General features: G+C 53.5%; 1 protein-coding gene across 5 annotated transcripts in view; it reads right to left on the bottom strand.

Moving 5' to 3' along the window:
- Positions 1-21,793, bottom strand: part of LOC105484786 (SRY-box transcription factor 13) — a 58,004-nt gene extending 36,211 nt beyond the window's left edge. For all 5 annotated transcript variants that reach the window (XM_011746726.2, XM_011746731.2, XM_011746730.2 and 2 more), the window contains exon 1: positions 21,182-21,793. The gene's annotated coding sequence lies outside the window, so the exon portion shown is untranslated. The remainder of the gene's footprint in view (positions 1-21,181) is intronic.
- Between the last annotated feature and the right edge of the window lie 398 nt (positions 21,794-22,191).

The raw sequence follows: 22,191 nt of genomic DNA, 5'->3' as shown, positions 1-22,191 counted from the left end.
GTTTGCAGGGACTCATCCATTTGAGGTCACAGATGCTGGCTTCTGTGGGCCACCCAAGCCATCCTTTTCCTTTTCAATGAATGACAGGCAAGCCCCAAAGTCCCACTAGCCCTACGGTTCATTTGATGCTTCCATTTTCTGATTTGGTGCTTTACTGGCAAACATTATCCCAATTCCCACTTAACCAACAACACATCACAGGGTTTGCTGTGTCTACAGGAGCTGCCCGTGCTCCATGGTGTGATTAAGAGTGCAGGCCGAGCTGACGGCAGCCCACCCCAAGGGAGCCTTGGGAATTTTCTGTGGAGACTGAGAAAGCCACCGGCATCTTTGTTCACCTCTGTCCAAAGAGGGAGACAGATGAGCATCCCTTCCTGGCCCTCTCTCTGCCTCCATTGGGCCATTAGAGCTCCCTGCAGTGCTTCCCTTCCCCCACTGCCTGCAGACCTGACCCAAGGGAAGGGGGTCAACAACGGGGTCACTGAAGGCGCCCAGCTCAAAAACAGCTCAGTTGCTTAGGAAGAATTTAACCCTGTCCCTCCTGGCTCATGACTCTTCACCTTCACAGATCTACCTGTATGGAGGGGAAAAAATAATTGCAGAGAGGGTCTAGAAGGGCCCAGGTGAGAGGTCTGTGGTGTGTGCCAAGGAAAAAGCAGAGGGCTCGAGTTTGAGCGTCAACTCTGCCACAAACTCAATGTACGATCCTGGGCTCATCTGATTTCTCTGAGCCTCATCTTTCCCATCCGTAAACTGGAAGTCAAAACACACGCACCAGATCCCTAGGAGACTCGGCATACTTATTTTCTAAATGTCAACGCCCTTTACACACTTGGTTTGTAAAGCCCCATACATGTGTAAGGATTCTGATGCCTTTAACTCACTACGGGGCCTGGGACAAACCACCCAGCCTTTCAGGTCTCAGTTTTTCCATTTGCATATGGAATGAATTATTACTTCTTCTCTGAGAGACAAAAGTATAGGTAGGGGAGGGCTCCCAGGACTTTAACGCAATGGAAATAAAAGTGTTGCTAAGCTTCTGACTTCCATGTTCGAGTTGTAGCCCAGGGCAGGCCACATACGGAAGCTCCTCATCAGAAAGATGATGACAGTGCCTGCTATTTGCTGAGTGGTAACAACAAGCTAAACACTTCACAGATATTTTCTGCAGGGACAAAACCCATTGTATAGATGAGGAAACTGAGGCTTACTTGAAGACAGAATTCCACTTACGGTATGCCTGACTCCAAAGTTCCAAACCATAGCACAAGATATTTGAGAAGAGGTTACTTTCCACAGACACTCCAAACCCCAATTAACCCTCTCCGCCTGCTGGAGCTGGGTGCCAAGGGGACAGCCACATGGTCAGGGGAGGGGTGCCCCCCACACCCATGCCACCGCCCTCACTTCCTCTCAGGCCCTGCAGGCATCATCCTGAGCACCCAGGGTCCAAAGGTCAGGTGCAGGCTGTTTATTATTATAAATTGCAATTCACCCACAGTTGGGTTTTGTGAATGCGTTTTGTGAATGCAGTAGCTTCATGCCTCAAAGCAGTCCCTCAAAACTGTATGTAAATTCCATAGGTTTCACAGAAATCAATCCTATGTAGTGTAGAACTGTCCCCTTAGTGACCAGTTAGGGTGGGAAGAAAAGGCAGTGTGCTCTCAGCCAGACTCTCATTTCAGTCACACCTGGGAACGCCCTACCTACAGCTAGCACGTGAGAAACAGTTTCTTTCCTTCTCTGGGCTGATCCCTGGGGCCAGCATGGCGAAGTCCATGCCCCAGTCCACCTCCCCCATGTCCCCACATCCCCATGCTGATACACTTGGGACACCAGCTCTCACCCTTGCTTCTTTGACTGAATGGGGGTCACTCCAATAACAGAATAACCACAGCAACAAATAGCAAGGGCAGCCAACACCTGGATAAGATTCCCACGCACTATTCTAGACACTTCTCATGTGACCCTTTTAATGTTCTCTCTTCTCAAGTGAGAGCATCGTGATTAATGGCATTTCACAGTTAGGAAGCGGAAACACAGAGAAGCTAAGTAACTTGACCCATGCTGCACAGCGAATCTGCAAGTAGCAACCATAGGAGGTGTTACAGGAGACAGTGCCTGTCCCCACCACACACCAGGAAGCTGCTTCCCCTCCTTTCCCAGACCCCACAGAGGCCATGCCCATGACCCTAGGAGGAGCGGCCCCCCAAGTCCAAGTAGGCCCAGGAGAGCTGAACTGTCCCCACCCCAGGACAGACTTCAACAACCACCACCACAGCGACCATCACACTAATATCAGCTCCCACTTACCAGAGCCTTTGATAGTCCAGGTCCTATACTAAGGGCCATAATATATACATCACTTCATTAAATCCTTTTAATCTCACAAAGTAGGTGTTATTTTTTTTCCCACTTTGTAGGTGAGAAAACTAGGGTTTAAGAAGGTTCTGAGGCCACAAGTGGTGGCTCACACTTGTAATTCAAGCACTTTGGGAGGTCAAGTCAGGAGGATTGCTTGAGCCTAGGAGGTTAAGGCTGCAGTGGGCCATGACCATGCCACTGCACTCCAGCCTGAGCGACAGAGCAAAACCTTGTCTCAAAAAAAAAAGTTCTGGGCCAGGTGTGGTGGGCCCACACCTGTAATCCAGCACACTTCAGGAGACCAAGGTGGACTTTGAAGACTAGCCTGGGCAACATAGCAAGACCTTGTTTCTACAAAAAAGCTTAAAAATTAGCCGTGTGTAGTAGCACGCGCCTAAGTCACAACTAGAATCACTTGAGCCCAGGAGCTCAAGGCTGCAGTGAGCTAGCGTCGTGCCACTGCACTCCAGCCTGGGCAAAGAAACAAAGAGAGAAAGAAAAAAAGTGAAAAAGAGAAGGAAAAGGAAGGAAAGAAAAAAGAAGATAGAAAGAAAGGCAGACCGAAAGAGAACGAAAGAAAGCATGAACTAATGAACGAACGAAAGAAAGGAAAGAAACAAAGAAAGAAAGAGCCAAAGCTAAGAAAGAGGCGGCTCACGCCTATGATCCCAGCACTTTGGGAGCTCAGGTGGGAGGGCTGCTTGAGCTCAGGAGTACAAGACCAGCCTGTGCAATATAGTGAGACCCCCATCTAAAACACACACACACACACACACACACACACACACACACAGAAAAAGAAAAAAGTTCTGTTATTTGCCAGAAATCACAGGGCTCAGAAGCAGAGCCAGGACTCAAACCCCAGTCTGATTTCACCTTGCCCCCAGCCTTCCGACCCAAGGCTACAGAGATGGGAAAGAGGCTTTGTTCCAACAATGAGCTGTTTCACCTCCCCAGACAGCATCTCTGAGGGTGGGGTCTGATCCCCTCACCCCTAGCCTTGCCCAGTGCCTTTCACACAATGAGGTCTTGGTAAAGCTTATCCACTGGATGAGTATCTCATTCATTCAAAAATATACCAAACCATTGGTTTTAAAAAGACATCTAGAGAGCAATATTCCTTGATCCTGAACAATGTAAGCATGCCCATGCTGGAAACTGCTCGTGCTGGATATCCCAGGAAAGCTGGCCACACTGATTCGTTTGGGTCCCAGTGGGACCAAAGCCGTGAGCAGCACTGGTCAGGGCAGACAAGGAAAAACGACTTGTCTTTTTCCCAGGGTGGCAGCCCTGGGAACCCACTAGCCCTGGGAGGGAAGGGAAAGTTGTCTCAGTTACCAGGCAGTTCAATACGGAAGGCAGCAAAAACGTCTTTGAATGGAAAGGAAAAGAACAGGGTTCTGTTGGAATTTTTTGCAGGACAATGAGAGAGCAGCTTCAGCCTGAATGAATGAGCCACCCATTCTGAAAGTTCTCTGACAGATCCTCTGGTTCCCCATTGTCAACAAAGTCCTAGCTCCTCGGCCTGTGTCCAAGGTTCCTTCTGACATGGATGGTCTCCGCCTAACTGCAATCTAAACTAACACCATCCCTTCCCACCCCAGAGAGGCTCCTCTGCCTCTGTAAGTCACCAGTGTTCCTTACAGCACCTAGTACAAAGGTGCCCTACAGATGCTCATCAGCAGAACACTGGGTCCAGAATCCATGCTCAACACACACTTACCAAATTCCCCCATGCTGAATCGAATCTGAGTTCATCCTTTCCTGAACCTCTGGCAAGAGTCTTGAGCTTGGCCGGGTATGGTGGCTCATGTCTGTAATCTCAGCACTTTGGGAGGCCGAGGTGGGTGGATCACTTGAGGCCAGGAGTTCAAGACCAGCCTGGTCAACATAGTGAAACCCTGTCTCTACTAAAAATACAAAAAAGTTAGCCGGGTATCGTGGCACACACCTGTAATCCCAGCTACTTGGGAGGCCGAGGCAGGAGAATCACTTGAACCCTGGAGGCGGAGGTTGCAGTCATGCCACTACACTCCAGCCTGGACGACAGAGTGAGACTACATCTCAAAAAAAACAGTCTTGAGCTAGTCAGGAAGGAGGCTGTCAACCCAGAGAACAGAGGACAAGTAACCAGCCTCAGGGTTAAGTGGCCACCAGCTCGGTGTGGAGGATAACAATAGTTCAAACCTCACAGCTGGAAACTAGGCCCATGATCTCCCTGCCTAACACCCTCTCTCCCCGACTGCCCAACACACACATTCTCTGTGCTGGCTCTTCCTAGAGTCCCACCAGAGCTTCTTATCCTTCCAGTGAATCTGCCCTTCAACAACCATCCAATGGCACCCAGCTTGGAGATGTGGCTGGGATGCAAAAAATCACTACTGAAGGGTTCACTCTCCTCTAAGCAGCCTGGGCTCTCACCAGAGGCCCAGCCATAAGGCAGAGGCCCCGGGGGCTTCAGGCACCACCATCCTGGTCGGACAGAGTTCCTCCTACTAGAGTTCCCTGCTGTCTGGCACCATGGCCCTCTGCGCAATGCTGGCCCCTTGAAGACTAGATGATGTAGCTATGTCTAGTCAAAGCCACAGTTGGGAAGAGAATGAGGGAAAATGGGAAGAATGAGACCAACTTACGTGACAAGTGGATGGAGGTAAGGGACGCACCTCCAGGAATGGGGACCAGTGATGAGCCCTGGGCAATGTGGAGGCCAGCTCAGTGGAGGGGGTGCCACAGGTGTTGCCCCTGCCCTCTCTTCCGGGACCCCCTGCACCCACACAGCCCTGGTGCCCGCAGGGCTCTATCTACTGCCCTGATCTCACAGCCGCCAAGTGAAATTCCACCAGCTCAGCACTTTTGCAGAGAGGGGGTTGTTTTGCTTTTGCACCATTCTTTCCACAGGGTGGCCGCCTTGCCTGCTACCCCTCTTCCAGGGTCCCCTCACACAGCTGCTCCCCTGTTACTCGGAGCGATCTCCCCAGGCCCCACTGCCTCAAGAAACTACGATTTTGTTCCAAGCATCACTGCCCTGACCTCATTTCACACAGAGAAATCTGGAGCCTGAGGCCCGGCGGGCATGAGAGTGGGAGGGAAGCCCATTCACCCTGCTCCCCAGGGCTGTCTGGGCTCGCATGGGAATGCCATGCCGTCTAGAGGAGCGCCTCCCCACGCAGGGCTGGGCTCAAAATGCCCTGTGCTAAAACCGTCCTCTAGCACAGGCCAAGACACCACACACTCAGTCATAAAATTGTTGATCTGCTCCTCTTTCCTGTCCAGCCTCTTCCCCACCCCACCCCCATGCATCTTCCCCCAACACTGGAGAACAGAATGTGCTTGGCTGGAGACCCGGATGTAATAAATTGCTAGTAACAGAGACTCAATCTGAAAAACAAATTAATACAAGGCCTAGCTCTTCCTTTCTGCTCCTCTCATTCTCAACACTGTTTCCTGCAAGGCCAAGCAGAGAAAGAAATGCCTCCCTGGTCACAGTCGCTGAGAGGGAAATCAATTCCTCCCACCCTCGGGACCACCAGAGGCTCCCCTCAACCCACCAGCATCTCCCTTCATGAGCTCAAAAGCCAGGTCCCGAGAAGCCTGCACGGTATGTATTTGTCTGAACTCTAATTGAGCTTTTGCTTCACATTTAATGGGCACCTGCTGACTGCCAGGCATGGTGCCCTGATCCCTGACTAGGCGAGGTGGTGGCCGCTGGGGTGGGGTGAGGAGGGGAGGCTGGGCCTGTGCATCCAGCTCTCTGTGCTAAGCCCAGAGAGGTCAGGTCTGATCTCATCTGATCAGACCAGTTCGACAGCAGGAAGGACCCCTACCCCACACTGACTGTTCCCAGTCACCTACCCCTCTGTCCGGGAGTGGGGGTAATGGAACAAGAGTAAGAAGACACAGACAGGCACAAAAAGGCAGAACCAGCCATCTCTGGAAAGAACAAGAGTAAAAGGCAAATCTGAATGTGCCTGGGGATAGATTATAAAATGATGCTTAGCGTACTGGTTATATGCAAATAGCATGTAAATATGGACAAAGCCCCTGGAAAAATCTGAGTGTCCCCGCTGCTCTTTCTGCCTCGCTCTGTTTCTTACTTGGGCAGTTTCCAAGGCTCCAAAGGGAGTCATCTGACCACCTGGCCAGGAGAACCCAGAGTAGTGTCCCCAGCCTAATCGACCAGCATCCCCTTTACACCAATGCCTCTCCTTGGTGTCAGCCCACCTTGTGGCTATCTGAGAAACATGACCTCAGGGGAAGAAGAGAAAACAGGGCTAAGTCCAGAGCCAAGGTGGGAAGTGAGGGAGGAGAAAGTAAATGAGGGCCCTATAAGCACACATCCTTCCAGATCCAGTCTCAGGATGGTTCCCTGTGACTGTCAGGAGACCCAGTGGGCTCCAGACATTGCTCGATGCCCCGGCCCTTCCCATCACCAGTTCCCCAAAACCAATGGCAAGACACTAGGGCAGGAGGCCAGGGGACTCTGAAGCAAGATCTCAGTGTGGGTTGTCACTTGTTCTGAACATACTGCATAGACCAGCCTCATTCCTGCAGATCCACAGCCAGGTGGGACTCTGGAAGCCCCACCACCTAGATGGTTCCCAATTCCCTTATCTGCCAAATTTGAGGATTAGATGCTCCCTGCCCTTCCGAACTAGGTTTTATGAGGTACCCCTGAGACAAGCCCCACAGAAGCATCCCGTGCGGGGCTGTGGGAAAGTGTCTGACTCTACATCTGAGCTTTTAAACTGCAGCAAAAACTGCCAGTGTGGTTGTCATCACCCTCATCTAACTCCATTTCCAGCGAACCAGAATTCTTATTTTATATCAAGAGGACTCAAAATGCTCCCTTCCCAAGTTGCTGATGGGGGAAGTGAGGCTCCAAGTGGCTAAGTGGCAGCCCTGAGGGTATATAGGCCATTAGCAGTAGAAGCTAGACCAGGGCCTGTGTGCCCTCAGGGCTGTCAGTCAGCGGTAGAAGCACCGGCCCCAGCAACCCCCCCCCCCCCGGAAACACCAGCACAGCCAGAAAGGGGAGATGTCAGGGAGCCCCCATAAGAAAAGGTGGGACAGAAGGCCCTACCGCCTCATGCGCAGGGAGCAGCCCCTGGGAAACTACAGGAAGGTCCTGGAACAGACAGTTGCAGCCACCATGGAGTCAGGCTCCCTCCTCTTCAGTCCAGTAGGGTCCAGCTGGTGCCCCTGGGAAGGCGGGCACCTGACCCCTCTGTATAAGGCAAGCAGTCCTAGGCCTCTCAGCCTGACTTATCTACCCAGGTGATGGGCAGCCTGGCCCTTTTGCGTCTGCAGAAGTCATGGAAGGAGAAAGACCATTGTCTCCTTGTTACAGATCTAGAGACCAAGGCCCAGACAGGCTTCGGACATGCGCCAGATCACAGAGGGACCTAAATAGCTACCATTAACTGTGCACCCAGCACACATCTTTCTCTAACCGGTACCATCAGCCTGCCACAAGGGAGAACCATTATCCCATTTTATGGATAAAGAAAACATGGCTCAAAGAAATTAGAAATTAAATGGCTCCACATCTGGTAGGCTGCACAGGCCCTCCACACCTGGCCCAGGCCACCCCTCCAGCTGTGCTCACAACCATATACTTCAGGCACACACTCATACTTTCACACCTCACATGGTGTCTCTGCCTAGAAGGCACTTCCTACATTCTTTCTTTCTTTCTTCCTTTTTGAGACAGAGTCTCACTCTGTCACCCAGGCTGGAGTAGCTGAGACTACAGGCGCCCGTCACCACGCCCGGCTAATTTTGTTTTTGTATTTTTAGTAGAGACGGGGTTTCACCGTGTTAGCCAGGATGGTCTCAATCTCCTGACCTCGTGATCTGCCCGCCTCGGCCTCCCAAAGTGCTGGGATTACAGGCGTGAGCCACCATGCCTGGCTCTTTTTTTTTTTTAACATGCACTTTCTGCTTTTGTAATTCCCACATTCTTGACCAGCAAACTCTTATATCTCACTCAAAACTCAGCCTAGATGTCCTTTATAAGTCCCTTCCAAACAATCGTAGAAGAGTTCATTATTTCTCCAGGGCATCCTAGAGACCTTGGACATCACTGGTGTCTAGTACTTAACCAACCTGCCATTATTTGTTTACCTCTCTACCCGCCAGGCTCTGACTAGATTTGAGTCCTTAATATGCTCTCAGGAAGAGGGACAATAGCAGGCATCTTTTAAATGGTCCTTACTATATGTCGGGCACTGTTTTACATCCTTTCTCTATACTTTACATCTTTACATTTCACCATCACAATAGCCCCATGAGCCTGCGGCAGGTACAGTTGCTATCATCTCTATGGTTAGGTTAGATTTCTTACCCAAGATCACACAGACAGCCTGGCTCCAGAAGCTGCCTGTCTGTCTATACTGGTACTGTATTATTCTCCATGTCCTCCCCAGTTCCTAGTGCAGTGGCTGGCACACAGTAGGTGCTCTGTAAAGGTCTGCTTTAGAAATAGGTGAGCAGGAAGGAGGGTTGCCACACCCCGGCCACCTCCTGCCCTAAATCCCACCTGGAATCCCTTAGGTCTCACCCTAGCTTCCATCACTCCTGACGTTCACCACATCTTTCTTCCCCAAAGCCCCAGATGCTTTCCCATCTCCCATCCATTTCACGTTTGGGTGTCCCAGGGGGAAGAGATCTTGCTGTCTTTCCAGCAAGGAAACTGAGACAAACAGAGACCTCAGAGCTAGTGGATTCGCTCAGAGGCAGATTTCCTGCCTCTCGGGCTAATGCGCCCCACCCCCACATGGTCCGGTCTCACCTCTGTCTCAAGCAAGAACAACAAACTCTGAGAGGCAGGGGGTGAATCTGGAAGACAGCACCCCCTTGCTGACCAGGTCACTGATCTCTGGGCGGGGTCTGAGAGGAGGGAGGAGGGGGGCGGCTCCCTGGGGCCAGGAAGGAGGAGACAAGAGGCCCTTTGTGTCTACAGAGCTCCTGAGACACCTGTTCTCGCCTCCTGCCTGCCTGTGGCCTCCCTCCCGGCCCAGCCTGTGTGCGGCCTTGTTTATCCTGCAGCCCTGGCAGCTAGGCCCAGCCTGCTCCCAGCGTGGGGCTCCAGCAGCCCCTGCCAGCACCTGCCTGGTCCTGGCAGCCCTGGAGGCTGCTGGCCAAGCACAATCACCCTGCTGTTGACACAGTTGTTGATTTTCGGGAGGGTAGGGAGGGACAGGAGGAGAGAGGCAGCAATGGCATTTAATGCCAGCCTGGCTAATTTGCAGTTGGCCCTAGCAATCCTGCACCCCCCACAGCTGCCTGCGAGAGGCTTGGGGTTTCAATCCCCCAGCAGCTTGGGCCACACACCACACAGTGCCCAAGTCCCGCTTGAACCCACAGCACCACACCACAGGCAGCCCCCATCCCCAGGGCCCCCATAGGCAGGGCCCCCATGTATGTTAGTGCACACCAAAACCCTCCTCCCCTGTGCTGGCACACACAACTTGTAGCTGAATAAGGCCCCTGAGCTCTGGGAGCCCCTGGCCACCTTGTCTTCAAATGCCCAGTACTCACTCTCCCCGCAAAGTCATAGTGTGCCCGGGTCCTTGGTGAGGAATAGGACCATCTGATATGCCCTTAGAGGCCCAGGTGGGGCTGCTGGGAGATGTGGAGGGGACCTGCACTTATGACCTTCTCCTCCCTCTGACCTGTTCTCTCCCCCCACCCTCCAGGTCTTTATGTTATGTCTTTCAGGGAACTTTCCCTGGTTGCCCAAATCTGGTGTGGGCGCTCCCGAAGCATCCTGCCCTGTCCCTCCCTCCCCTCGGTTTGTCAGTACCGGTATCAGTTACTTACTTCACTTTCTCAAAGCTGTGTAAGGGCTGTGCTGGCCTCATGGTCTTTCAGCCCCAGCCCAGGGTGGCCCGGCATAGCCACAAGGCAGGTGCTCCCTACATACCTGCCTCAGGGACGGAGGACCGGAGAAGGCCCCTACAGGCCCCAACATCCATTCCATCTCCACCCCAAGTTCCTGCTTTTCAATCACCTCTTGGATTAGTAAGGCCCCGTGGCTGCTTAAAAGGCCAATGTGCTTCTGGAGTTACCTGTTAATCTGTCCATGCACCTAGATTGGTAAAGCTAACTAGCCAAGCTATCTCCTTAGAGATCAAGGAGCACGGATCCTGAAGGGCAAGGAATGGATGAATTTAGATGGTGGGAGGTGGAGAGAGAAGGCAGGGATATAGAGAAGACCCTGTGAGTTGAGGAACAGAAGAAGGGCCTGGGGCAGGGGTTGCTATCAGGTGAGGCAGAAACTTCCCCTCTTCCCCATGTGCCTCCTTTCAGTCTTACATGCCCCATCTGAGAGCTCCTAAACCCCATCAGTCCTGGCTCCGCAGTCAGGAGGTCCCTTACACCTGTGGCCAATTGGCCCAAGAGGGCTCAGGCTCAATAAAGGGTGTCAACGGTCCAACAGACCCTCTCTAAACTGCCAAACACACCAACACTCACACACAACCCCCCTTCCCCCCCCAACACACACACACAATTCTGGTTCTCCAAACTTCAAGTTAATCAGTGCCCAGAAAAGGGCAACACAGATAGCCAAAATCAGTCCCAAATGGAGAGTGCCACCATGGTGAGGAGTATGGATCTAAGGTCAGGTGAACCCAGTAGAAGAAAAGGGGAATTTACATTACGAAAACCAAAGGTTCCTGATGCTTTCAGCCAGTTCCAACAGGCCGTTGTGTACAGTTGTACAGACCGTGCATTGCACAACTCTAAGACAGGCCCATTCACCTAGACTTGTAACCCATTTCAAGGATTCTCTGGCCGAGAGCAGTCAAGTCCATCCCTTGTCTACCTCAGATATGAAAGAGAAAGCCCTGTTGCTACCCACCTCTACCTAAGTCAAGATTTGACACAGGTCCCCTTCCTCTGTTCTCTGACCCTGTTTCCTGTTCTGGTCCCTAGGAGTTTACTGACTAAGGTACCTTACCCAACTAAGAGGAGAGGCCTCCTCTCCCTGCCCCACCAGCCCCAGTTAGGGAGCCCACCATTGAGTCTTTCTCAACCACTCTTCTCTTCCTCAGCTCCTTGCCCTGGCCAGACACTGCCATATTAAGTGCTCCTGGGCAAGGGGGATGGCTGGGGTTCCATGATTGCCCTGGAAACCAAGTTGATAGCAAAAGGAGGGAAGGGGGTGATAGCCTACTACCGGCCCTCCCCAGATATACTGGGATTAAAACCCCAACCTGCTTGGGGCACCGGAAGCTGTGGAGCTGTTCTGCTTCTTCCTTTTTCTTCCATTCTACTCTCCCTTCCTTCTTGACATCTGTCTAATGTCCCCACTGTCTCCCTGGAGTTCTCAGAGGCCCCGCCTGGTTCCCACGGGTCGGAAGCGCCTGGTCGGGGTCTCAAGAGCACAGGCCCCTACCTGTCTGCACACATAAACACATACACCACACCTGGCCCTCCACACACACACTCATCACACTCACAGATACACACATCACACTCAGTCCTCCACAAACGCACACACACCTGGCCCTCCACACACACACACACACACCACTCACATTACAATCACACACACATCACACTTAGCCACCTCTCCCCACCACATACACACACCCCACCAGCAGCCGAGAAACAAGGAGCCACACAAGCCTGAGAAATGGCAGGGACTGAAGGGGCCACTCCCTCTGCTTTCAAGAGCACCCTATTCAAGCCCCACTGCCCTCACCCCACCTGCCTGAGTGCCGGCTGTACCTGCACACAGGCTTCCTTCCACCCCTCCTCATTACCTTTTATTCCCCCTTCTTTCCCCACCCTACCCCACCCTCCTGGAACAGGCCCGAACCAAAACCTCACAGGGATGGTTGAGTGACTTCAGACTCCAGTAGGGCTGGAGGGTGGGGAGAGGTTGTTCGCGTGAGGGTGAGGGACCTCACACCCCGCACAGGCTGAGGGCTGAGACAGAAAACCCTCCTCACCCTCCACTCTGAGGAATGCCAGGTCCTGCCTTGTGTGGCCAGGCAAGAGTTAATGCTTTTAAGTCAGTGTGAAGGCAGCTCACGCCAAGGCTCCCCTCCCTGTCTGGCCTTTCCTAGGCCCCAGGGCCAAAGCAGGAGGCCCCATGAGTCCCGGGCAACCCCCCCACCCCTGCCCCCAGAGCCCGCCAGGGGGTCCATGGGGCCCACTCAGTTGTCATCGTGAAAGGGCATCAGCCCAGTCTGACACATTTCCACAACCACTCCTCCTGCCAGATCCCTCTTAGCACTGGTCAAGCCGTGCCTCCTCTTGGTCTTCCGTGGAAACAAACACGATGACATTTCTGTTTCACTATCTAGCAATATTAGATGTATTTTAAATCCTTTTCATCCTGATGACAAAGGTGCTACACATTGTTGTATTACTTTTAGAGACTACAGAAATAAGAAAATGAATATGAGCCACGATCTTTGAAAAAAAAAAAAGAAGTCATGGCCGGGCACGGTGGCTCACGCCTGTAATCCCAGCACTTTGGGAGGCCAAGGCGGGCGGATCACCTGAGGTCTGGAATTCGAGACCAGCCTGATCAACACAGAGAAATCCCGTCTCTATTAAAAATACAAAAAATTAGCCGGGCATGGTAGCGCATGCCTGTAATCCCAGCTACTCCGGAGGCTGAGGCAGGAGAATCGCTTAAACCTGGGAGGTGGAGGTTGCTGTGAGCCGAGATGGCCCTATTGCACACACCAGCCTGGCCAACAAGAGCAAAACTCCGTTTCAAAAAAAAAAAAAGAGGCCAACAAAGAATATTGACCACCCCCAGCTACAGGAGCTGGAGTTAGAGCTGCTCTGCCTGCTGCACCTCCTCTAACTCAGCACCTGTCCCGCATGCTGGACTTACAAGAAAACCTTCAAATGGCTAGTCCTGGACCCCCACAGCACCTGCCTTTCTCTGCACCAACTCAGCACAGGACCTGAGTCTGCATCGGGGCACCATCAGCCATACCTGGGAGCAGGCCCTGCCCCCAGATTCCTCACCCCCTTTGTTGGGGGATGGGAGGGGGCGGGACCAAGGTCCTCTGGGAACTAGTTCTCACCCCATCTTGTTCCACAGGCTGCACATTCCATTCTCAGTCAAGCAGGGGGCGGGGACTGGGGGAGGTAAGGCAGAGGGGAGGAGAACAGTCTGGCCTCCTCTGGGGCGGATCCCCCAGGGAGCTCTGGGCTTGGCAGGCAGGGATTAGGACCAAAACCACCAGAGCGGGAGGGGAGCCAGGAGGGCTCCTGCCCAGTCTGTGGCCCCTTCTCTCTCCTCTCAAGCCAAAACACTGACACCCTAGCTTGGACATGTCCCCGGAAGACACAGGGGGACAATGTCGGGGGGTAACACTAATACCCTTCCCCCCAACCCTGCCCCAATCCCTGGGGCAGTTTATGGGGCTTCATGCCAAGGCTATTTAAATGCTAAGGCCACCATTGCGGGGAGAGTGGAGGGAACTGAATTCCAAATTTGATGACTTCCCAGTGTCAGACTTCCTGTGACCAAAAGGGTGTGGGTATCAAAAGCTATTTGGGAAGAAAGGTGGCAGCTGGAGATACTGTCCCCACTTCTAACTTCTTTTCCTCTACTGTGCCATACACATTCCTTTCCCCCCAAAAAAACACCCCTGGCTGAAGCCCTCAACATGTGGGTACAGATCTCGGGACGTCTCCTAGCGTGGCACATCCTGTGTACACTCAGCACTCTGAGATACCAGGCCACACACACAACACATCCTGGGGCTTTGGTTTGCCCATGGATGACCTCAGGAGGAGGCAGAGGAAACCTCAGCCACTTCCTCCTCACCTCACAGCCTCTAGGAGGTCTGACCACTGCTGCTGTTCCATCTGAGACCATTGAGATCCTCCCTGACAGCACCACAATGTGCTCCTGCCAGGAGTGAGCAGGGAGGCAGGCCTCAGGGCCTCCTTCACAAAAGACGCAGTCCATGGAAGGAGAGGGGTCTTCCAAAAGCAAGAAGGACCTCCTGCCACCCACTAAGGCAGGAGAGCCACCTGGAGTAGCAGGTTGTAGCTACAAGGTTCTATGCTGTGAGGCCAGGCTTGGTGGTTCTCACCTGTAATCCCAGCACTTTGAGAGGCTGAGGTGGGCGGATCACCTGAGGTCAGGAGTTTGAGATCAGCCATGGCCAACACAGTGAAACCCCATCTCTCCTAAAAATACAAAAATTAGCCAGGCATGGTGGCGCACGCCTGTAATCTCAGCTACTCAGGAGACGGAGGCAGAATTGCTTGAATCCAGAAGGCGGAGGTTGCAGTGAGCCAAGATTGCACCACTGCACTCAGGCCTGGGAGGCAGGGCAAGATTCTGTCTCAAAAAAAAAAAAAAAAAAGGTTCTAATGCTGTGGACTACACAGACTGGGCAGATTTTTTTTTTTTTTTTTTTTTTTTTGGGACAGAGTCTTGCTCTGACACCCAGGCTGAAGTGCAGTGGTGGAGTGATCTAGGCCCCAGGTTCACACCATTCTTCTGCCTCCGCCTCCCCAGCAGCTGGGACTACAGGTGCACACCGCCACACCCGGCTACTTTTTTTGTATTTTTAGTAGAGACAGGGTTCCACCGTGTTAGCCAGAATGGTCTCGATCTCCTGACCTCGTGATCCGCCCACCTCAGTCTCCCAAAGTGCTGGGATTACAGGCGCGAGCCACCGCGCCTGGCTCAGAAATCTTTTCCTAGGGGAGCTGCAAAGGCTTCATCATCATGGGGCTTTAAGTTGGGTCCATGGCATACAAGTGCTCTTAGGAGGGAACTACCGTATCACTGCTCCTCCGAGAAAGTATTTACATTTTTTAAAGAGCAGTCACTCTTGATCAGAGAAGCTGACGGAGGTCGGAGGAACCCTGCTGAGCTGGCCTGCAGCAATCTTTGAACCAAGTCTTCCCAAGAACTAAGGAAAGGCCAGTCAAAAGGCAGGCAGTCACCGAGGCAAAGACCACCATCCAGAGCATGCCTTCCTGCTTCGGGGCAGGGAGCTGACAGGAGAGGGAAAGCAATCCTCCATGGGTCTAGTTCCCCATCTGGTAAAAGGCATTGTGATGGCCTCCCTGGCTGACACATCCGGGTTCCAGAAAGGGGACTAGCAAAGGGTGAGGACCGCAACGAGTTCAGGCAGGAGCGAGCCCTCTTAAGCAAACACTGAGCACAAAAATAACTCCCATTCAAAGCACGATTTACTGTGTGCCTGGCCGGCCCTCCCAGCACAGAGCCCTTTTCAAACACTCAGCTTCACCCCTGAATGTGGCTGGGGGAGGGGGCTCAGGAGCACAGCTGCATTTGAATTCCACTTTTTCCGGTGGTGTCAGCTTCCTGGAGACTTACCCAGGGGAGCTGCCCAATAAGGACCAATCTCAAAGCACCCCCAGAGAGGAGAAAACCTTTGTAGTTTCCAGTGTCAGCCTCTCAAGGGCAAGGACACCTAGATCCCTTGGTGGAATAGGCCTAGCTCAACCAACACTTGTCTGGTAATAGCAAACCCCAGCTTACTATTCGTGGAGCGCTGTTGCTATAGACATCATCAGCCATTAGCCTCCCAACAGTTCTAAGAGGAAGGTATTGGCCGGGGGCGGTGGCTTGCGTCTGTAATCCCAGCACTTTGGGAGGCCGAGGTGGGCAGATCACCTGAGGTCAGGAGTCCAAGACCAGCCTGGCCAACATGGCAAAACCTCGTCTCTACTAAAAATACAAAAATTAGCCGGGCGTCATGGCACGTGCCTGTAGTCCCAGCAACTCAGGAGGCTGAGGCAGGAGAATCACTTCAACCTGGGAGGCGGAGGTTGCAGTGAGCTGAGATTACACACTGCATGATGAGTGAGACTCTGTTGCCAAAAAAAAAAAAAAAACATTAGCCGGACGTGGTGGTGGGTGCCTGTAATCCCAGCTACTCAAGAGGCTGAGGCAGAAGAATCACTTGAACCTGGGAGGCAGAGGTTGCAGTGAGCCGAGATCGCGCCATTTGCACTCCAGCCCAGGCAACAAAATCGAAATTCCATCTCCAAAAAAAAAAAAAAGGAAGGTATTATCACTGTTACCGTCCCATTTCACAGGAGGGAAAACAGAGGCTCGGAGATGTTATGGGACAAATATTTCTCCTGACCCTAAATCCTTCTCACTGTGGATGTGTTTTCCTAAGTCTACCAATTACCACAGTAGCAAAATGTCCACTATGGGACTCTCCCACCAGAAGGAATGACGGGGATAAGGGTGCAGGTGGAACGTGGGGTATTTTCCAGAGCCGAGGCAGCACTGAACATCATCCATGACTGACCCTGGCACTCTTGATCACAAAATCTGAGTTGGAGGTGGAAAGCCCTCCCCAAGCAAGTCTAATCCAAGTCATCAAGTCAGCCTCCTAACTTGCCTGATTCCATCCTTGCTCTCCTTGAAGCTCTTCACTACTTAGCAGCCAAAGTGATCTCTCTGTTGTACATATTTTTCACTTATGAAAGTAATTTGGCCGGGTGCTGTGGCTCACACCTAGAATCCCAGCACTTTGGGAGGCCGAGGATGGTGGGATCATTTGAGGTCAGGAGTTCGAGACCAGCCAAACCAACATAGTGAAATACTGTCTCTACTAAAAATACAAAAAAATTAGCCAGGTGTGGTGGCACACACCTGTAGTCCCAGCTACTCAGGAGGCTGAGGCAGGAGAATCACTTGAACTCGGCAGGTGGAGGTTACAGTGAGCCAAGATCACACCACTGCACTCCAGCCTGGGCGACAGAGTGAGAGTCCATCTCAAAACAAACAAACAAACAAGCAAACAAATAAAAATAATTCATGACCATTGTAGAAAAGTAAAAAAACAAATGGGAGATAAGGAAATTAAAACCATCCATATGTCTAGGATCCAGAGCTAACCTCTTGTAAATATTCTGATGCATCCTCCCAGATTCCGTCCATGCGTGTGTGCACGATGGCCATGTGTACACTTGCAATTCTCTGTACAAGACTAAGACTGTACTCTGCAGTTTTATATCCTGATTTTGTCACTTCTTATGTAATTTTCCAGGTTATAAACTGCTATTAACCACGTTTTGGGGAGGTTTTGGGGGTATGGTTTGTATACCCACCCGGTACTAAATTCAGAAAGGACGAAAGGTCTACAGAAAAAACAATCTTTTCTCCATCCCATCCCTCAGCCACCATTTCCCTCCCTTGGGGCAACTAGTCCCAAATAATCTTTTAAAATCATGGAGCAGATCATGTCACTCCCCTACTTAAAACTCTCTGATGGCTTGCCATCACCCTGCAATAAAATCCAGGCTCCTAATCAGTCTTACTCTCTGGCTCTCCTCTGATTTCTCTGATTTCTCCAGTCTCTCCTCTCCAGCCACATAGCTGTTGCCCCTGTTCTGGCCTTAGGGGGTTTCATTTGCTATTCCCTCTGCCTGCAATCCCCCATCTCCAGGTCTTTATGTAGCTGGCTCCTCACCCTTCAAGGCCTGGGCTGAGCTGTCCTCTCCCCCAGGTGGCCTTCACTGGCCTCCCAATCTAGGGCCACCACTGCCTGACCTACGTATGTTTTCTATCACATCACCCTGTGGTATTTCTTTCACATGGCATGTCATAGTCTGATAGTCTTGGTTACTTAAAATTATTTACTGTCTGTCTCCCCACAATAGAAAGACGCCTCTTTGAAGGCAGGCACGCTGCCTGTCTTGTTCTCCCCTGTTATCCCACTGCGTAGCACAGGCCCTGGCACATAGCAGGTGGTCAACAATTTCTGTTGAAGGAGTGAATGGGGTGACTGCAGTGTCAGTTGTCATAACTAAAAACTGCCAATTGCAGGATCGCCAACACGAAGAAGCAACCTTCTGGCCATCCCCCACATGCCTGGGGTGGAGGTTGGAGGGTCTGAGAAAGGAGGACAGGAGCCTGTTGTCCAAGGCAGTGTGGCTGGACAGCAGCACCCTGTTCTTCCTCCTGGTTCCTCAGCTCACCCCTTACCTCTGCTATGCATTTGCAGAATCCCAAATCAGACAAGGAACTTATGACAAACCCAAATTCCTAGAAAATCCTCCAACTGCAAGTGGAAAGTTGGAGGTGACACTTTTGCCCCTCACCCCAAATCCCACATCCAGTCTACCCAGGCAGCTGTGCTATTCCATGTTTCCAGGTGAGTCCAGCAGCAGGAGACACAGACGCTACCCAGGGAGCAGGGCTCCTCCTGGGACAGTCCCAGCCCATCCCACCTGATTCTTCCCCTGGGCCCCTGACACTTGGGCTCTTCTCTCTAGAAATTCACCCAGCCCCAGAGACACAAATGCACATCCAATCCTGATCCAGCAGCCCAGGCTGAGGATGCTCAAGGGACACCCTTTTGGAGACACTTCCTTCCTGGGACCTGATTTCCATGGAGAGAACACTGCAGTTGAGCCAAGATTGATTTTTAAGAATGAGGAAGGGAGGGAATGAAATGCTTTCACGAAAATTGTGAAGGGAGGGAGAAAGGAAGGAAACAAGAAACAAGAAAAAAGACTCAAGAAGATGGCAGTAGACAAGGAATAAGAAGGATAAGTTTGATCTGAGGGGCTGGAATCAGGAAAGGGTGGGAGAGAGTACAAGATCTCCTCGTCTCCAGAAGTGGGCGATATTATAATCGATTCGTTGAGCACAAACGCCAAGTGCTCTTCTGGGCTCTGTACAAGGTCAGTTAAATAATAATGGCAATAACAGCTAATATTTATCTAGCACTTATTATGTACCAGGCACTGTTCTCAGTTTCACTTTATTAAGGCTTTTAATCCTCAAGTCAACCCCTTGAAGCGTTCATATTAACCCTATTTTGTGGCTGAGGAAACTGAGGCACAGAGGTTAAGTTAAATTGCCCACAGCCACACCGCCAGGGGCATCCGGGATCTAACTCCAGCTCCAGGACTCTTAACCACTAGGCTATATTTGGCCCTCAATGATCCAGGTAGGTGGGTCCCTACCCTCCTGGAGATCATGCCTTCCAAACCAGTATCTCCCAAACGATCACGACATGCCAGTTTCAAAGATGGCTGCTTACTCTACCCATTTCGCATGCGGGAAAGTCCGAACCCACGCTGCCCATCGATAGGGGAACTGGAATCCAAATGTGCTGAATCCCAGCATCTTGCGAGGTGCTTTCTAATGAAGCACAGTAGAAACAGGGGTCAGCCTCAGGCCCTGACTCCCGACTGCGCCGAGGCGCGGATTACGGAGTCGGGGAGCCTGGGAGCCGGGGAGCGGGAGAAAAGGAGCTAGCGGGCTGGCGCCGCGTCGGACGGGTCCGAAAACAGAACCGCGGAAGGCAGGGAGACCGCCCCAAGCCCAGGGCAGAGAGCAGAGGGCAGAGAGCGGCCTGGCTCGACGGAGAGCGCCGCCCGGCCAGAACCAAGCTTGCCTCCCAGGACTGCGAAACGAACAGACTTATGCACCCATCTTTGAAACCGGCATGTCGTGATCGTTTGGGGGATACCGGTTTGGAAGGCATGAACTCCGGGAAGTAGGGACCCACCTACTTGGACTACTGAGAGCCAAGTACAGCCTAGTGGTCAAGAGCCAGCAGCATCGTCTCTGGCCGTCTTTGGCCAGACCCCTTCGCCAGCGCCAGCGCCGAGGCGTCCTGCCCGGAAATTCCCAGAGAGTCAAAGCAAACTTCCCAGGAAAACTCTTCGGCTTCCTCCAAGCCTCTGTCACCGTGGCGGCTGCCAAGAGCGCCAGCGGAGTCTTTGCAGCTGCCGCGGGCCCTCCAGGGCGGGAGCCGCCGCTCCAGCGTTCGGGGTCCTCCCGGAAAGGTCCAGGGCTGAAGTTCAAAATTCACTTCCCGCCCAGGCCCGGCTCACTGCCCCGCCCGGTACTCTCCGGCAACCCCCACGTCTCTTGCCTTCTCCAGCTCCAGTTAGTCCTGGAGCGCCTCCAGCCTGAAGACCCATGCGGGCAGCTGGGCGAATCCCGCGGGCGATCCCTGCGCGCCTGGGGACTGGAAGCAGCCAGAGCAGGCGCACACACACAACCTTGTGTGTGCGTGTGTGTTTACGTACGGAACGCGCGGGGTGGGAAAACAATGGCGAGCCGCTGGGAACTGAGTGACTACCCGCTCCGCATCTCCCTACCTCTAGGCGCGATCAGCGTTTGCAGCGGAATCGGGATGAAAAGGCTCACCTACGATATCCCAGGGCGGGAGGTGTGGGTAGTAAAAAGCAGCCTGGGGTGGGGGTGGGGGTGGGACGGGAGCAGCCGGAGCAGAAAACAAACAGGATGCGGCGCCAGTCTGGTCCGCTGGGGAACGACCCTGAAACCGCGGTAAGGGGCGCGCGTCTGTCCCCCAGCACCCCACGCAACCATGGCGGAGGAGCTCTGCGCCTCGTCGCAGGCACCTGAGCCCCACGCAGGACGCGCGCAGGTCGCCTCGGCTTCCCACTGAGAAATCCTTGAACTAGGCGCATAGTCGGGCTAATGAGAAAGACATAGTCCTCTGCGGTCGGCGAGGAGCGGGTTGAGGGTGCACCCTAAGCTCGACCCGCGTGGTGAACGCGCGCGCGCGCACACACACACACACACAAACACACACACACACACACAGCCACGCACTGCCTTACAGGCTGCCACCCCTTTCCACAAGGACCCAAGTCGGCCAGGGAGGAGCCGCCTCTGCCCAGGGTTGTTGGGGGTAGGTGAGGGTCCGTCCCTCCTCGAAAAACTTTGCACGGGGTGGAAACTCGCAGGGAAGAGAGCCGGTGGCTGCCCAGAAACGTAGGGGCGCAAGTGTCAAACTTCAGCGGGCTGGGGAGATGGGCGCGACGGCGCGATCATGGCGCGGAGGGGTGCACTTACTACTCAGCCAGGCGCGGGGCTCGGGGCTCGGGGCTCGCGGCTCCGCGCTCCTGCTCCAACTCCGTGCGGTCCTCGCGGCTGGCAGCCTACGCTTCCCGCTCACATGCCCCCGCGACGCCGCGGGCGGGCCGGGTTGGTGAGGCTGGGCTGGGAGGGGGCACGCCCCCCGCCGTCGGCCGGGGAGTAGCTGCGGACCCACGGCCACCCTGGGTCCGCGCCCCACGGGGGGCCGCCGTCCCGGGCGGCGAGCTTGGTTCCGGCCGGGCGGCGCCCTCTCCACCGAGCCAGGCCGCTCTCTGCCCTCTGCCCTCTGCCCTGGGTTTGCGGCCGTCTCCCTGCCTTCCGCGGTCCTGCTCCGCCACTAGTCCGACGCGCAGCCGGCCGGCCCGCCCTGCTCTCCGGCTCTCCGGCTATCCGGCTCCACGCTCAGCGCCTCGGCTTGGTTCCGAGTCAGGGCCTACGAGGCTGACCGCTGAGCTCTGGGCTCAGACCCGGGCTCGCCGGTTCTGGACCCGGGTTCCAGGACCCGTGCTCACACAGTTCAATTCCAAGCCGGGACTGGAGCAGGGCGCTCGCTGCTCGCCGCTGCGAGGCTACTGGACAGCCTAGAGGAGAAAGAGGGAGGGAGACTGAGAGCGCGCAGGGGGAGGGGGGAGGAGGGAGGGAGGGAGGGTGGGGACATGCAGAAGAAGGGAGGGACAGAGTTTCCTCCTCCTCCCTGCAGCCGGGTCCATCCAGGCATCAACAGCTGGAAACCTCTGTTGGAAAGGAGAAAGCTTAAGGTTTCCGGGCGGCGGTGGAGGGTGGAGGTGGAGTGAGGGGGTGTAGAGAAGAGAAGAAAGAAGGATTCTGCCCGCTCCCACTGCCCAGGTATGCAGATCGCTACAGAGAATCTTCACTCCTTGAAGCTAGACCTAAGAAGTTACTGGTCCAACTCCAAGCCTCCTAGCCCCTCCAGACAGATAGCCTGAACTCGGGGTTTTTAAATAACCCATTTCTCTGGGAACCTG

This window comes from Macaca nemestrina, chromosome 1 (genome assembly GCF_043159975.1).
Source record: "Macaca nemestrina isolate mMacNem1 chromosome 1, mMacNem.hap1, whole genome shotgun sequence".
Taxonomy (NCBI): domain Eukaryota; kingdom Metazoa; phylum Chordata; class Mammalia; order Primates; family Cercopithecidae; genus Macaca; species Macaca nemestrina.
This window is presented reverse-complemented; position numbering and strand designations above follow the sequence as displayed.